This window comes from Heloderma suspectum, chromosome 1 (assembly GCF_057233095.1).
Source record: "Heloderma suspectum isolate Gila_16-S chromosome 1, 16-S_ref, whole genome shotgun sequence".
NCBI lineage: Eukaryota > Metazoa > Chordata > Lepidosauria > Squamata > Helodermatidae > Heloderma > Heloderma suspectum.
In genome coordinates this window covers 262996245-263012963 of record NC_139458.1, presented here as the reverse complement: position 1 = coordinate 263012963, position 16719 = coordinate 262996245, and the positions used below count along the sequence as shown (strand labels likewise).

At 43.2% G+C, this 16719-nt stretch overlaps 1 protein-coding gene across 3 annotated transcripts in view; it reads left to right on the top strand.

Annotated features, from left to right (window-relative positions):
* The window catches only part of KLHL29 (kelch like family member 29), a 549854-nt gene that overhangs the window by 82701 nt on the left and 450434 nt on the right, over positions 1-16719 (top strand). The window lies entirely within an intron of this gene.

The window sequence follows — 16719 nt, the reverse complement described above, 5'->3', positions numbered from 1 at the left end:
CAAAACTATGAAAATGACATACCCTTAGATGGGTCCTGGCCAATGCTAAACAAAATGCATATTCTCATATCACCTCTGAACTATACCAAAGTTTTTTTGTGCCACAAGTCCTGAGTTTGTGCTATCACCTATGAGTATGTACTGAGACATCCAATGTGGGTTCATAGATAACATACAAAGCCCGACATTCTCATATCACCTCTGAACCTATGCCAACGTTTTGTGCTGTTTTGTGTTGCCAACCACAGTGTGTCCTGTCACATCAAATAGGAATTGTAGGTAACACAGAAAAAAACCCTTCTCATTATGCCTCCGAACCTGTGCCAAAATTTTATGCTGTTTTGCGCAGCAAATCCTGAATTTTGTGCTGCTATTTACTTAAGTCTTGCTGAGTTCAATGGGGCTTTCTCCCTCATGTGTAAGGGGAATGTTTCACCTTTTAAAATGTTTGCCTGCCAGTCTGCCTATTAAAGTCACAAGGATGCAGACAAGAAAAGCTATCCACCCTAAATGTGCCATATCAAAGTCCTCACCTTCCCATTTCTTTCAGTGTAGAAGAGTATTTTAAAGACTCATAATGGAACCAAGGCTACTGTTGAGATTCTCTTTGGGTCCACAAGTCAACCTCACGTATGAGTTTTGTAGCCCAATCATGTATATATCCCAGTCGTATGTATGTTTACCCATGTATGCTCCATTACATGTGAGTAGCTGTATGTGTGTGGAGTTAAGCAACCAGTGTACATTGCACCTAGACTGTACACAGACTGAAAGTTATGTGTGCATATCTGTACTTGAGTCAGATCTGTCTATGTATACATGTATAGACTGTACATCAGGAATAAGCAACCTTTGTGGCTCATGAGCATATTTGGATATTTGAGGGATCTGGCAATCACATTGGGGGGTCTTAGCAGGTGCAGGTGCGCTCATAGGTGCTAAGTTACCGACACATGTTGTACATGAATTGAATGTAATGTGTAAACTAAACACCCTTTGTATGTACAATGCACAGAAATGGTAAACTTGTGAGGAGCATATCGCTAACAATATGAAGGCAAATAATAAAGAATTCTTTAAATATATCAGAAACAGGAAACCAGATAGGCAAGCAGTTGGACCACTGGATGACAATGGAGTTAAAGGGGTACTGAAGTAGAAGGATGAGATTGCAGAGAAACTGAATCTGTCTTCACTGCACACCTGTACCTGAACTGAAGTTTTCAGGAGTCAGAGGAACTGAGGGAAGTAATAGTGACAAAAGATGAAGTTCTTGACCTTATTTACGAAAGCTAATAAACCACCAGCCCAGATTTTATCCCTCCTAGAGTTCTTACAGAAATCTAAGATCAGCATCAATAAACATACAGACAAGGATGTTCCAGTAAACACTGTGTTCTTGGACTTCCAAAAGGCTTTTGACAAAGTCCCTCACCAAACACTGAGCAAACGTAGCAGTCATGGAATAAGATGAGAACCCCTATTATGGATTGGCAACTAGTTAAAGAACAGAAAGCAGAGAGTAGGAATAAGTGGTAAATTCTCCCAATAGAGGGATGTAAACAGTGGGATTCCACAGGGATCTGTATTGGGATCAGTACTTTTCAGCTTGTTCATACATGATCTAGAATTAGAAGTGAGCAGTGAGGTGACCAAGTTTGTTGATTACACAAGCGTGGCTAAAACAAAAAGGGTGGAAAGAGCCCCAAAGGGTCTCTCCAAACTGGGAGAATGAGCATCAAAATGGCAAATGCAGTTTGGTGTAAGCAAGTGTAAAATGATGCAAGTTGGGGTAAAAAAATCCCATTTTCACATATATACTGATGGGATTTGAACTAGCAGTGTCCAAGAAAGAGATCTTGGGGTTGTGGTGGCTAGTTAAATGAAAATGTCAACTCAGTGTGCAACAGCTGTGAAAAAGGCAAATTCCTTGTTAGGGACAATTAGGAAAGGAATTGAAAATAAAACTGCCAAGATCACCCTGCCGTTATACAAACCTATGGTGCGACCATACTTGCAATACTGTGTACAGTTCTGGTCACCGCACCTGGAAAAGGATATTGTAAACTTGGAAAAAGTGCAGAAAAGGGCAACTAAAATGATCAAGGGGCTGGAGCATCTCCACTATGAGAGGAGGTTACAACAGCTGGGATTGTTTAGCTTGGAAAAAAGGAGGGTAAGGGGAAACATGATAGAGGTCTACAAAATTATGCAAGGTGTGGAGAATATGGGTAGGGAGACATTTTTCTCCCTTTCTCATAATAGTAGAACCTGGGGTTATCCCATGAAGCCGATTGGTGGGAGATTCAGGTCATATAAAAGAAAATACTTCACACAGTGCATAATTAAATTATGCCATTCAGAAGATGTAATGATGGCCACCTATTTGGATGGTTTTAAAAGGGGTTCAACAGATTTCTGGAGGATAATGCTACTAGTCCTAATGGCTATATCCTACCTCCAGTATCAGAGGTAGTATGCCTATGTATATCAGTTGGTGGAGAACACAAGCAGGAGAGTGCTATTGCACTCATGTCCTGCTTGTGACTTTCCCACAGGCAGCTGGTTGGCCACTGTTGTGAACAGAATGCTGGACTAGATGGACCTTCTTATGTTTTAGGTGGCTCTTATATTTTTATGTTAGTCTTCTCCTTTATACCATAACCTGGAAATGAGAGATCCTTTGTTATTGTCATAAGGTATCCCTAAAATTAATGCAGAAAGCTGCAGTATCCTTCATAATGTGCAGCTGCTACTCAAGTGAATTAGTATCTGTTCTTGAGGGTGAAGGAATGTACCTCAATGGGCAAAAGGCCAGAAAACCTTTGTATGAATACATATAAACTCCATTATATGTGAATAAATGTACAGGTATACAAATCCACAATCTTTGTACAGTGTTCATAGAGACTGATCAGAGACAGCTTAATCACTCTTTCACCTGCATTCTCAGGTTTGCAAGTGAGTGTGTGTGTGTGTGTGTGGTGGGGAGTCTTTTTCCAAATCTTCATTTGGTCTGGAGAAACTGTGAAAAGGGGGTTTCAGAGAACTTGGAATTTTAGCAGTATACATGTCAGAGGCTAGCCCTGGGAGCAGCACAAAACTTTGGCGTAGGTTTGGAGGTGATAGGAGAATGTGGGTTTTTTTTAGCATTCCCCATGACCCCATCTCTGGGTATGCCATTTTCACTCTTTGGTAGTGGCATGACATTCGGCATTTGTTGCACTAAACAGCACAAAACTAGCACAAAATATTGGCACAGGTTTGGAGGTATTATGGCAATGTTGAATTTTTAGCATTTGCCAGGCCCTGCCTAAGGATTATGCCATTTTCATGCTTTTGGTGGCAGCACAAAATTTGGGATTTGTGATACAAAACTTTGGCACAAGTTTCAAGGTGATATGACTGTGTTGGGTATTGTGTGTGTTAACTATGAACTTGCATTTGATGCGTCAGTACACATTTTTGGGTGGCAGCACAAAACTCGGGAATTGTGACCCAAAGCTTTGGCATGTATTTGGGGATATACTAGTTGCGGGGGCTGATAGTTAACAGAGCTTGTACATCTTTGTATTTTTGTACTATGCTCCATCATGAGGTGTAAGAGGGACGGGGGGAGTGCAACCCTGTTAATTCTGCTCGATCTCTCATCTGCTTTTGATACCACTGACCATGGTATCCTTCTGGATCGACTCTGTGGGATGAGTATTGGAAGCACTGTGTTACAGAGGCTCCAGTCCTGCCTGCAGGGCTGATTTCAGAGAGTAACGTTGGGTGACCGTTCCTCAGCCCCTTGGCAGTTGAGCTATGGGGTTCTGCAGGGTACAGTCTTGTCCCCAATGTTATGTAACAGTATGAAGCCACTGGGAGTGGTCATTAGGGGATTTGGAGCCAAGTGCCATCAGTATGCTGATGACACACATAGGAACATAGGAAGCAGCCTTATACTGAGTCAGACCATTGGCCATCTAGCCCAGTACTGTCAACACTGACTGGCAGCGGCTCTCAAGGGTTTCAGGCAGGAATCTTCCCTCACCCTACCTGGAGAAGCAGAGGATCGAACCCATGTTCTCTATCACACAGCTCTATCTCCCTGTGAAGGCTGCATATTGTCACCCTGCTTATTTAACTTCTGTGCAGAGTACATCATGAGAAACGCCGGGTTGGATGAATCACAGGTAAGAATTAAGATTGCCGGGAGAATTATCAACAACCTCCGATATGCAGACGATACCACCCTAATGGCAGAAAGCGAAGAGGATCTCAAGAGCCTCTTGTTGAGGGTGAAAGTGGAGAGTGCAAAAGCTGGTTTGAAACTCAACATTAAAAAAACTAAGATCATGGCATCTGGCCCCATCACTTCCTGGCATATGGAAGGGGAAGAAATGGAAGCGGTGACAGATTTTATTTTCTTGGGCTCCAAGATCACCGCAGACGGTGACTGTAGCCATGAAATTAAAAGACGCTTGCTCCTTGGGAGGAAAGCTATGGCAAACCTAGACAGCACAGTGAGAAGCAGAGACATCACCTTGCTGACAAAGGTCCGTCTAATCAGAGCTATGGTTTTCCCAGTAGCAACGTATGGCTATGAGAGCTGGACTATAAGGAAGGCTGAGCGCCGAAGAATTGATGCTTTCGAACTGTGGTGCTGGAGAAGACTCTTACGAGTCCCCTGGACTGCAAGGAGGTCAAATCAGTCAGTCCTAAAGGAAATCAACCCTGAGTGCTCATTGGAAGGACAGATACTGAAGCTAAAGCTCAAATATTTTGGCCACCTAATGCGAAGAGAAAACTCTCTGGAAAAGACCCTGATGCTGGGAAAGAGTGAAGGCAAAAGGAGAAGGGGACGGCAGAGGATGAGATGGCTAGATAGCATCACCGATGCAATGAATATGAACTTGAGCACGCTCTGGGAGAGAGCGCAGGACAGGAAGGCCTGGCGTGCTATGGTCCATGGGGTCACGAAGAGTCGGACACGACTGAACGACTGAACAACAAAATCTCCCTGTGACATCTGAATCAGGAGAGGCTGTGCAATTCCTGGACCAGGATCTGAACTCAGTAATGGCCTGGATGAGGGCCGATAGACTGAAACTGAATACTGGCAAGACAGAAGCCCTGTGGGTGAGTGGTTCCCGAGTTTGGGAGATAGGCTCATTGACTGTTCTGGATGGGCTTGCACTCCCTCTGCAAGATCAGGTCCATAGTTTGGGGATACCCCTACATCCATCATTGTTGCGGGAAATCCAAGTGGCCGCTGCGGCTTGGAGTGCCTTTTACCAGGTCTGGCTAGGTCACCAGTTATGGCCTCTCCTGGACAGGGATAGCTTGGGCACAGTGGTATAGGCGCTAGTAACCTCAAGAAGGGATTACTGCAATGTGCTCTATGTGAGGCTGCTCTGGAAGCTGGAGCTAGTGCAGAACGCAGCAACTCAGCTGTTGTACATGCCCCTTTCCAGCATGTAACTCCTTTGCTGAGGGAACTGTACTGGCTGCCTATTCAGTACCAAGCCAGGTTAAGGTTTTAGTACTGGTGTACAAAGCCCTAAACAACTGGGGACCAGGATACCTGAGAGAGCACCTTCTCCCTTACCAACCTGCCTGGTCCCTGAGGCCATTGGAGGGCATGTTCCTGGTGGTTCCACATGGGCCTATGGTCCACTTGGAGTCCATCAGGAGAAGAGCCTTCAGTGTGGCAGCCCCCTTTCTTTGGAACTCCCTGCCCCTGGAGGTTAGGCAAGCATCAACACTGCGTTGTTTCCAGTGAAACAACACTGTTCTGAAAACAGCACTGTTCCAGGAGGCATTCCTTAATTGAGCAGTTATGGTTTTTATTGAAATGGCGTTTTTAAACAAGTATAATTTTAATGTGGTTTTTTAATCTTTTTATACTTTTACTGTTTTATTTCTTGTGTTCACCACTCCAAAATCTGTTATAGATATGGAGCGGTATGTAAATATTGTAAATCAATAATAAATATATCAATCAATCAATCAATAAAACAACCCTTCAGTGAGCACTAGCAGTTTTCACATGGCATCCTTCCCCAATCCGGTATGTTCCTGGTAGTTCGGACTCCAACTCGTGTCATCCCTAGTCAGCATGATTAGAACAATGTGAGTTAGAGTCCAAAACAACTGGAGAGCGTCAGGTTGGAGAAGGCTGCCATGTGGAATGGGGGGGGGGGAATCAGACAAAGGAATGCATGCGATATCTGTGCTCCTGATGTCCATTTCTTCAGCTTAACATACACATAGGTCCTATGCTCACGCATAATGTCATGTGCATTGAACCCTGGAAAAGCATGATTTCTAATTATCTGGAAAGAGCATATGCACATAGGATCTATGCACATGTTAAACTGAACTCATGGAGGTCAGGGACAGTGTGCCTGAGCCCGCTGCTCCTTCCCCCTGCCCCAAATGTTCAGTGTAATGTGGGGAAATTGCTACCTTCTGCATGCTGAAGGAAATCCACCTACCCTGTTTGTAATAATCTTTACATCTTGTTTTTTGGGCTATAAGATAAAGAATTCTTTGTGTGTATTAAAATATAAATTCTGGGATATCTCTCTGGCTCATTTCTGTGGGAAATTTTCTGTTTTCTCTCTTGAGAGCCTTAAGAGAGAGGCATTTTTAATAATTCCTTTTTGAATAACTATTTCTTTTAACTGGCCATTAGATGTATAGTAAAGGTTTTCTCTTGTGTCTGCATATTCTCTTGCATGGGAACAGTGTATTTTCCACAAGTGCTGATGTTCCTGTTTTCATGTTCTCCAGGTACTTGTCAGGGTGGTATATTTCTATTGAAATTGGGCATTCAGCAATAATTTAATGTATCAGGGAGAAAAAAAGCTTATTCTCGGATGAGCCTCAGCCAATTAAACTCCAAGCTATTTCTTATACAAAAAACTCAAGTTCTAGACTGAAGTTATGCAGATTCCTCCCACCCTCTGCTGCCAACTTTGTACGCTTCATTCTATTATGCAGAATCATTTAGTCAGTCCTTGTGATACTACATGGGGAAGGAGATTGAAGGTTTAATATAACAAAACAAAAATATTGAGACCCTTGACCCATCGCAAATTAATCCTTTTCCAGTTAGATCTTGGGGGAAGTGGTACTGTAAGCAGATTGTGAAGTAACCACTTACAAGTGTTAGGGGATCTTCTGATCTTTGGTTTTCTGGGTGGGTATTTCTATTATGGAGGACCGCGGTGGCTTAGTGGTTAAGACGCTGAACTGCAGACTGGAAGGTCGGCAGGTCAGCAGTTCGAGACCCGAGTGCTGCGTGACGGAGTGAGCTCCCGTCTTCAGTCCCAGCTCCTGCCAACCTAGCAGTTCTAAAGCAAGAAATTGCAAGTAGATAAATAGGTACCGCCTCGGCGGGAAAGGTAACAGCGTTCCGTGCACCTCGGTGTTCAGTCATGCCGGCCACATGACCACGGAAGCGTCTTCGGACAGCGCTGGCTCTTCGGCTTAGAAACGGGGATGAGCACCGCACCCTAGAGTTGGATGCGACTGGTTGGGGACACCTTGACCTTGATTTCTATTATGACCGCCACTGACAAATGGAACTCTAGCCAGCAAAAGCTACTGCCACAATAAAGTTGCTGGCCTTTCAGGTGCCACAGCACACTGTTAGAAGAGATTAACATTTACACCTGTAGAAATTGCCTCAAAATTGGCTCTAAGTAATTTTTACCTGACTCCCACTCAGAGAGCAGTAGCAGCACCTTTTCAATCTGTTTTGTCTTTTAATTTCAATTAATTGGTTGCATAGTTGTATGTTGTATGAATATTAACAAAATGGAGATGACTAAGGGAACAAACCACTGTTATTAAGAAAAACATGTTCTGGGCAGCTTCATATGTTATCCTGTTTAGTATTTTCTACACACATACGAGGAAGAACATGAGACTGTTATATATGACAGTATTCCATGCTGCTTTGCAATGTGTATTGCTCACATGTATATTACTGCTTGAACACATACAGTGTAAGTGTGAAAACACCAGCTCCCAGCATGTGTTATGGTGAAAACACTTCACGTACAATTGTGCATGCGGATTTTGCTTTTCACTCCTATGCATGTAGGAAAAACATAACTGTGAAATGACCCTAAGTTTCTGGAACTAAACTATGGTAGCTCATTTACTATACTATAAGCTAGAGTAACTTATTTGCAAGGCTCTGTTCTCTTGTCTCTCTAAAATCTTTGTTACGCAGGGCCGAAATGCATTGTACTCAAAATACAAAATCGATATGTGGTGTTACATTCACTTTAAAAGAAAAAAATATATATTGATTCTGAGGTAGTAGCAGCAGTTCATTTTGCAGGAATACGTGCCACCTCCTGTCATAAGGATTGTTTTCACATTTATTACTTCTGAGATAGGGGTGCTTGTAAGATTGCCGGGAGAATTATCAACAACCTCAGATACACAGACGATACCATCCTAATGGCAGAAAGCAAAGAGGATCTAAAGAGCCTCTTTTTGAGGGTGAAAGTGGAGAGTGTAAAAGCTGGTTTGAAACTCAACATTAAAAAAAACTAAGATCATGGCATCTGGCCCCATCACTTCCTGGCATATAGAAGGGGAAGAAATGGAAGCAGTGACAGATTTTACTTTCTTGGGCTCCAAGATCACTGCAGACGGTGACTGTAGCCATGAAATTAAAAGACGCTTGCTCCTTGGGAGGAAAGCTATGGCAAACCTAGACAGCATAGTAAGAAGCAGAGACATCGCCTTGCTGACAAAGATTCATATAATCAAAGCTATGGTTTTCCCAGTAGCAACGTATGGCTGTGAGAGCTGGACTGTAAGGAAGGCTAAGCGCCGAAGAATTGATGCTTTCGAACTGTGGTGCTGCAGAAGACGCTTACGAGTCCTCTGGAGTGCAAAGAGGTCAAATCAGTCAATCCTAAAGGAAATCAACCCTGAGTGCTCATTGGAAGGACAGATACTGAAGCTGAAGCTCAAATATTTTGGCCACCTAATGCGAAGAGAAAACTCTCTGGAAAAGACCCTGATGCTGGGAAAGATTGAAGGCAAAAGGAGAAGGGGACGGCAGAGGATGAGATGGCTAGATAGCATCACCGATGCAATGAATATGAACTTGAGCACACTCCAGGACAGAGCGGAGGACAGGAGGCCTGGCATGCTGTGGTCCATGGGGTCACGAAGAGTCGGACACGACTTAATGACTGAACAACAACAGGGGTGATCGGATATAAGATTGTCTTGTTAGCTTATAACTTTTTTTCTGGGCACCAAAACAGGTGTGTGTGTATTCTAAAAATATTAAACTGAAGCTTGTGTTTACTGCTTGAGCATCCTTCTCTAAGATCAAATGTTTCTTTCGATAATTCTCTAGTTTCCCTCCATATTATATACAGTCAGGGCCAGAAATATTGGAACAAGGATAACTGTTCTGGCAGTTGACCTCTGTACACTACCACATTGAAACTAAAAGGAAACACACCGAGATGGGAGCGAAGTCAGGACTTTCAGCTGTAATTCAAGGGGTTTGACAAAAGTGGGGCACTAACCATTCAGGAAGGACAGCCAGTGGCATACGCACACACCCATCGTTGGTGGCACATAAGTACTGGAACAAACCAACATCATTTCAAACTTAAGGATCTCCTTTAATACCTGGATGAAAATCCTTTGCAGTCAATGACTGCCTGAAGTCTGGAACGCATGGACATGACCCAATGCTGAGTTTCCTCCCTCAAGATGCTTTGCCAGGCCTTTACTGCAGCTGCCTTCAGCCGCTGCTTGTTTGTGGGTCTTTCTGCCTTCAATCTTGTCTTCAGTAAGGGAAAAGCATGCTCTATTGAGTGGAGATCATGTGACTGACTTGGCCATTGAAGAACATCCTACTTCTTTGCCTTGAGAAACTCTTGGGTAGCTTTTGCTGTATGTTTTGGGTCATTATGCATCTGCCATACGAAGAGGCGTCCTATCAGTTTGGCAGCATTTTGCTGAATCTGAGCAGAAAGTATAGCCCTATACACTTCAGAATTCGTTCTGCTGCTTTTCTCAGCAGTCAGGTCATCAATAAACACCGGTGACCCGGTTCCATTGGCAGCCATACATTCCCATGCCATAACACTGCCTCCACCATGTTTGACAGATGATGTGGTATGCTTTGGATCATGAGCTGTTCCTTTCCTTCTCCAAACTTTTCTCTTCCCATCATTCTGGTACAAGTTAATCTTGGTTTCATCAGTCCAAAGAATCTTATTCCAGAACTGGGCAGGCTTTTTTAGGTGTTTTCTGGCGAAGGCTAATCTGGCCTTTCTGTTTTTGAGCGTTCCCAGTGGTTTGCACCTTGTTGTGACACCTCTGTATTTACATTCATAAATCCGTCACTTGACTGGTGCAGTTGTTAAGTCATGTCTGACTCTTCGTGACCCCGAAGTTTTCTCTTCGCATTAGGTGGCCAAAATATTTGAGCTTCAGCTTCAGTATCTGTCCTTCCAATGAGCACTCAGGGTTGATTTCCTTTAGGATTGACTGATTTGACCTCCTTGCAGTCCAGGGGACTCGTAAGAGTCTTCTCCAGCACCACAGTTCGAAAGCATCAATTCTTTGGCGTTCAGCCTTCCTTACAGTCCATCTCTCACAGCGATATGTTACTACTGGGAAAACCATAGCTTTAATTATACGGACCTTTGTCGGCAAGGTGATGTCTCTGCTTCTTACTATGCTGTCTAGGTTTGCCATAGCTTTCCTCCCAAGGAGCAAGCGTCTTTTAATTTCATGGCTACAGTCACCGTCTGCGGTGATCTTGGAGCCCAAGAAAGTAAAATCTGTCACTGCTTCCATTTCTTCCCCTTCTATATGCCAGGAAGTGATGGGGCCAGATGCCATGATCTTAGTTTTTTAATGTTGAGTTTCAAACCAGCTTTTGCTCTCTCAACTTTCACCCTCAACAAGAGGCTCTTTAGATCCTCTTCGCTTTCTGCCACTAGGGTGGCATCATCTGCATATCTGAAGTTGTTGATAATTCTCCGGCAATCTTAATTCCGACCTGTGATTCATCCAACCCGGCGTTTCTCATGATGCATTCTGCATATAAGTTAAATAAGCAGGGCGACAATATGCAGCCTTGTCGTACTCCTTTCCCAATTTTGAACCACTCGGTTGTTCCATGTCTGGTTCTTACTGTTGCTTCTTGACCCTCATACAGGTTTCTCAGGAGACAGGTAAGATGGTCTGGTAGTCCCATCTCTTTAAGAATTTGCCAGAGTTTGTTGTGATCCACACAATCAAAGGCTTTAGCGTAGTCAATGAAGCAGAAATAGACGTTTTTCTGGAATTCTCTTGCTTTCTCCATGATCCATCGAAAGTTGGCGATTTGATCTCTAGTTCCCCTGCCTCTTCGGAACCCAGCTTGTACTTCCGGTAGTTCTCGGTTCACATACTGCTGAAGCCTAGCTTGTAGGATTTTGAGCATAACCTTGCTGGCATGTGAAATGAGCGCAATTGTAGGGTAGTTTGAACACTCTTTGGCATTGCCCTTCTTGGAATTGGAATGTAAACTGAACTTTTCCAGTCTTGTGGCCACTGTTGAGTGTTCCAGATTTGTTGGCATATTGAATGCAGCACTTTAACAGCATCATCTTGTAGGATTTTAAATAGCTCAGCTAGAATACTGTCATCTCTGTTAGCTTTGTTGTTAGTAATGCTTCCTAAGGCCCACTTGACTTCACTCTCAAGGATGTCCGGCTCAAGTTCAGTGACTGCACTATCATGTCTATCAGGAACATTAAGATCTTTCCTGTATAGTTCTTCTGTGTATTCTTTCCACCTCTTCTTAATCTCATCTGCTTCTGTTAGGTCCCTGCCTTCTTTGCTCTTTATCATGCCCATCTTTGCACAAAATGTTCCCTTGAGATCTCCAATTTTCTTGAAAAGATCTCTAGTCTTTCCCATTCTATTGTTTTCCTCGATTTTTTTGCATTGTTCATTTAAGAAAGCCTTCTTGTCTCTCCTTGCTATTCTCTGGAACTCTGCATTCAGTTGGATATATCTTCCCATTCCTCCCTTGCTTTTCACTTCCCTTCTTTCCTCAGCTACTTGTAAAGCCTCATCAGACAGCCACTTTGCTTTCTTGCATTTCTTTTTCTTTGGGATGGATTGAGTTGCTACCTCCTGAACAATGTTACAGACCTCCGTCCATAGTTCCTCAGGCACTCTGTCTATCAGGTCTAATCCCTTAAATCTATTCCTCACCTCCACTGTATATTCATAAGGGATATGTTTTAGGTCATACCTGAATGGTTTAGTGGTTTTCCCTACATCCTCCAATTTAAGCCGAAATTTTGCAAGAAGCAGCTCATGATCTGAGCCACAGTCAGCTCCAGGTCTTGTTTTTACTGACTGTATAGAGCTTCTCCATCTTTGGCTGCAAAGGACATAATCTATCTGATTTCAATATTGACCATCTGGTGATGTCCGTGTGTAGAGTCGCCTCTTGTGCTGTTGGAAAAGCGTGTTTGCTATGATCTTCGTGTTCTCTTGGCAGAACTCTATTAGTCTTTGTCCTGCTTCGTTTTGTACACCAAGGCCATGCTTACCTGTTATCCCGGTGATTTCTTGACTTCCTACTTTAGCATTCCAATCCCCTATGATGAAGAGGACATCTTTTTTTGGTGTTAGTTCTAGAAGGTGTTATAGGTCTTCATAGAACCGATCAACCTCAGCTTCTTTGGCCTCAGTGGTTGGGGCATAGACTTGAATTACTGTGATGTTGAATGGTTTGCCTTGGATTCGTACTGAGATCATTCTATCATTTTTAAGATTGTACCCCAGTACTGCTTTTCCCACCCTTTTGTTGACTATGAGTGCTACTCCATTTCTTCTAAGGGATTCTTGCCCACAGTAGTAGATACGATGGTCACCTGAATTAAATTCGCCCACGCTTGTCCACTTTAGTTCGCTGATTCCCAAGATGTCGATGTTCAATCTTGCCATCTCATGTTTGACCACCTCCAGCTTACCTTGATTCATTGATCTTACATTCCAGGTTCCGAAACAATATTGTTCTTTACAGCATCGGATTTTCTTTTCACCACCAGACACATCCACAGCTGAGTGTCCTTTTGGCTTTGGCCCAGCCGCTTCGCTCCTTCTGGTGCTACTTGGAAAACCCTCTGCTCTTCCCCAGTAGTATATTGGACACCTTCTGACCTGAGGGGCTCATCTTCCGGCGTCATATCTTTTAGCCTTGTGATATGTTCCATGGGGTTTTCTTGGCAAGAATACTGGAGTGGGTTGCCATTTCCTTCTCCAGCGGACCACATTTTGTCAAAACTCTCTGCCATGACCTGTCCGTCTTGGGTGGCCCTGCACGGCATAGCTTATGGCTTCACTGTTACGCAAGCCCCTTCGCCACCACAAGGCAGTGATCCATGAAGGGGCTCTTGACTGTAAATGTTGACAATGACATGCCTACCTCCGCAAGAGCGTTCTTGACCTGGCTTGATTTTGTGAAAGGGTTCCTCGTCACCATGAGCAGCATTCTGCGGTCATCCACTTTAGTTTTCTTCCGTGGTCTTCCAGGCTTTTTGCTGTTGCTGAGCTTGCCAGTTAATTCCTTCTTTTCCAGGATGTTCCAAACTGTTGTGTTGGCCACCCCCACTGTTTTTGCTATCTCTCTGATGGGTTTATTTTGTTTCCTCAGCCTGATGATGGCCTCCTTCACTCGCACGGACACCTCTTTGGACCTCATGTCGGGAGTTCCAGTGAACAGCTACCAAATGCAAATGTAACACTCAGAACCACCTCCAGGCCTTTTATCTGCTTGATTGGTCATGGGGCCCCCAGGAAACAGGCCACACCTGGCCATGCAGCTGCTTGTCAGCCACTCATTCCATTACTTATGAGCCACCAACAATGAGTGTGTGTGTATGCCACTGGCTGTACTTCCTGAATGGTTAGTGCCCCACTTTTGTCAAACCCCTTGAATTACAGCTGGAAGTCCTGACTTCGCTCCCATCTGGCTGTGTTTCCTTTCAACTTCAGTGTGGTGGTGTACAGAGGCCAACTGCCAAAACAGTTATCCTTGTTCTGATATTTCTGGCCCTGACTGTATATAATCTCTCTCTTGCTTCTCTTCAGTACTGTGTCAAGTAATGTGTTTGCATATAATCTTTGACTTTAGGTGCTGTTTATAAGGGGCGTTTTTACATTTTTAGGAAGCTACTGTGCCTCCCATCCTGCTCAGAACCTGCCTGCCAACAACATCGAATTGTAAAGCTTATTTTTGTGGACTGTACTATTTCAGGCTGCAGGGGTGTGTATGTAGGCAGCTGTGTCTGAATATGCTCTCACTCACACATTTAACTCTGTGCACATGCATGTACATTTTCACAAAATGCATCAATGTAGGAAGCTAGTATGTCAGAAAACAAGCCTGAATTATTTTCCCCTGACATGCTAATTTTCTACATGCATATAAAGATGGATCCTTCATACATGCAGCTGCTCACCGAGTCTAAAGCCATACAATTTAGAAAAGTATTTGCTGTCCATTTCTCCTAAAAACATAAATAAGTTTCCATCCAGAGGTTAATAATAAGTACCACCCAGTGGCAAATACCACCTTTTGGGGCAAGGTGCTCAAGAAGGTGGTGGTGATTCAGCTACAGGCATTCTTGAAGAATACTGATTATATAAACCCATTTGAGCCTGGGTTCTGGCCCAGTTATGGAATGGAAATAGCCTTTGTTGCCCTGATAGATTATCTTTATTGGGAGAAGGATAGCGGAATTGTATCTCTGTAACTTGCTCTCACAGCAAGTTTTGATACCATTAATCATGGTAACCTCCTGGATCAGTTCTGTGGTTTGGGAGTTAGTGACACCATTTTGCAATTGCTATCGACAGATCAGGTTCTGGACAATAATATTTGGGGTCTATATATCAGCCCCCTGGCAGCCTTGCTGTGGGGTGCTTTAAGGTACCATCTTGTCTCCAATGCTATTTTTGTGAAGCAACTGGATAAGTCATTAGGGGATTGGTGGCGAAGTACCATCAGTATGCTGAGGACACCCAACTCTATTTCTCCATTACATCTGAATTAGGAGAGGCCATGCACAACCTAGAATGGTGCTTGAATGCACCAGTCTAGGTTGTGCTGGATAATGGCCAATAAGCTAAAGCTGAATCCTGATAGAAGCACTGTGGGTGAGAGATTCCTAGTTCTGGGAATTACCAGCTCTGGATAGGGTTGTAGTCCCCCTGAAGAAACAGGTTAGGAGTCTGGAAATGCTCCTGGATCCATCACTGTCATTGGAAGCCCAAATGACCTCCTTGGCTAGGTACTACAAGCTTAGGTTGGTATGCCAACCGTACCCGTTCCTGAACATGGATAGCCATGGCCAGCCACCCTGTGGAATGATTAGAAATGTAACATTTCTGGAAATATTGAAGCATTGGGGAAAAAACGGGGGGAGGGGATGGAAAATTTGGGATAGAAAATAGAAAAAATAAGCAATACTTAGGGTTTTTAGTGCTCCTTACAGATCTAAAGTCACTTTGTTGCTTTAGGACACCCTTCCCCAACCTGGTGCCCTCCAGATATTTTGGACTGCCTCAGGCAGCATGGCCAGTGGTCAGGAATGCTGGGCATTGTAGTCCAAAACATCTGGAGGGCACCAGGTTGTGGAGGACTGTTTTAAGACCATAAAGCAGCCTTCATGTTCCTAAAGTTATATTATGTATGATTTGGTTTGCTCATAAAATTATCATTATATTTAAAATCTTTCAAAAGTAAACTCAATTAGTAAATTTGTAACTATTGTCTGAATAAAGTATACTTTTAAAGTCAATATACTAAACATGAAAATTTATGAGCAAACGAAGATATACATAACATATTTTTAGGTTCCTATTTAATGTCTGACCAGAGGGAACGTCAGCAAGTAGTCCCTGAAACATCTTAAGAATCCTAGAGGCCAGAAGAAGCAGGAAGAACTGGAGGCAGAGGAAGACTGGTATACAGCATCTGTTCCTATTTGTGAGGAAGTTTAGAGAAATTCCTAAACCTATTCCCTAAGCTCCTGGGGTGGAGCTTAGGGAAATCTGATCTGAAGGAAAAGCTATCAAGATTTTATTTAGCTGGCAAAGACTCAGGTTAGGAATGATAAGCAACCATATTTAATTTAAGAACCTTTCAGCAATCTCAGCCTATTATTTGAAGAGTGAAATGTTATTCATTTTGTAAATATTTCTGTTAGTTAACATCTTATTTTTTTCATTTTGAAATGATGTCTCTAGTGGTAGTGTCAATCCCATGCCTACTGAGTTTCTTTTAGATAGAGAGGGTTGTGCCAGCAGTTAAAAGGTTTTATAGCAGAGGCAGTATTCCCTAGTGATGAGGTCTAATTGAGAACTTCATTAAAAACTGTGTCAGTGAATTCTATAGACCCAAGCCTCAAAATTAATTTAAAAAAAGAAAAGAAACATAGGTGGGATAACTCACATGCTGTTCCATCACATCTGGTGACAGTGGCGGGATAACCTTCAGTGTTTCCTCACATGTGGAGTTTTAGATTAGAACTACGTTGAGTGCTACAGCATCTAACTAGAACAAGCCCAGAAACATTTTATTCCGTATTTTGATATGGTGACTCTACTCACATGTTGGGAAACTGAGCATGACTTGGAGCATCCCTAAGTGTCTATCAGTAAAAGGTACAT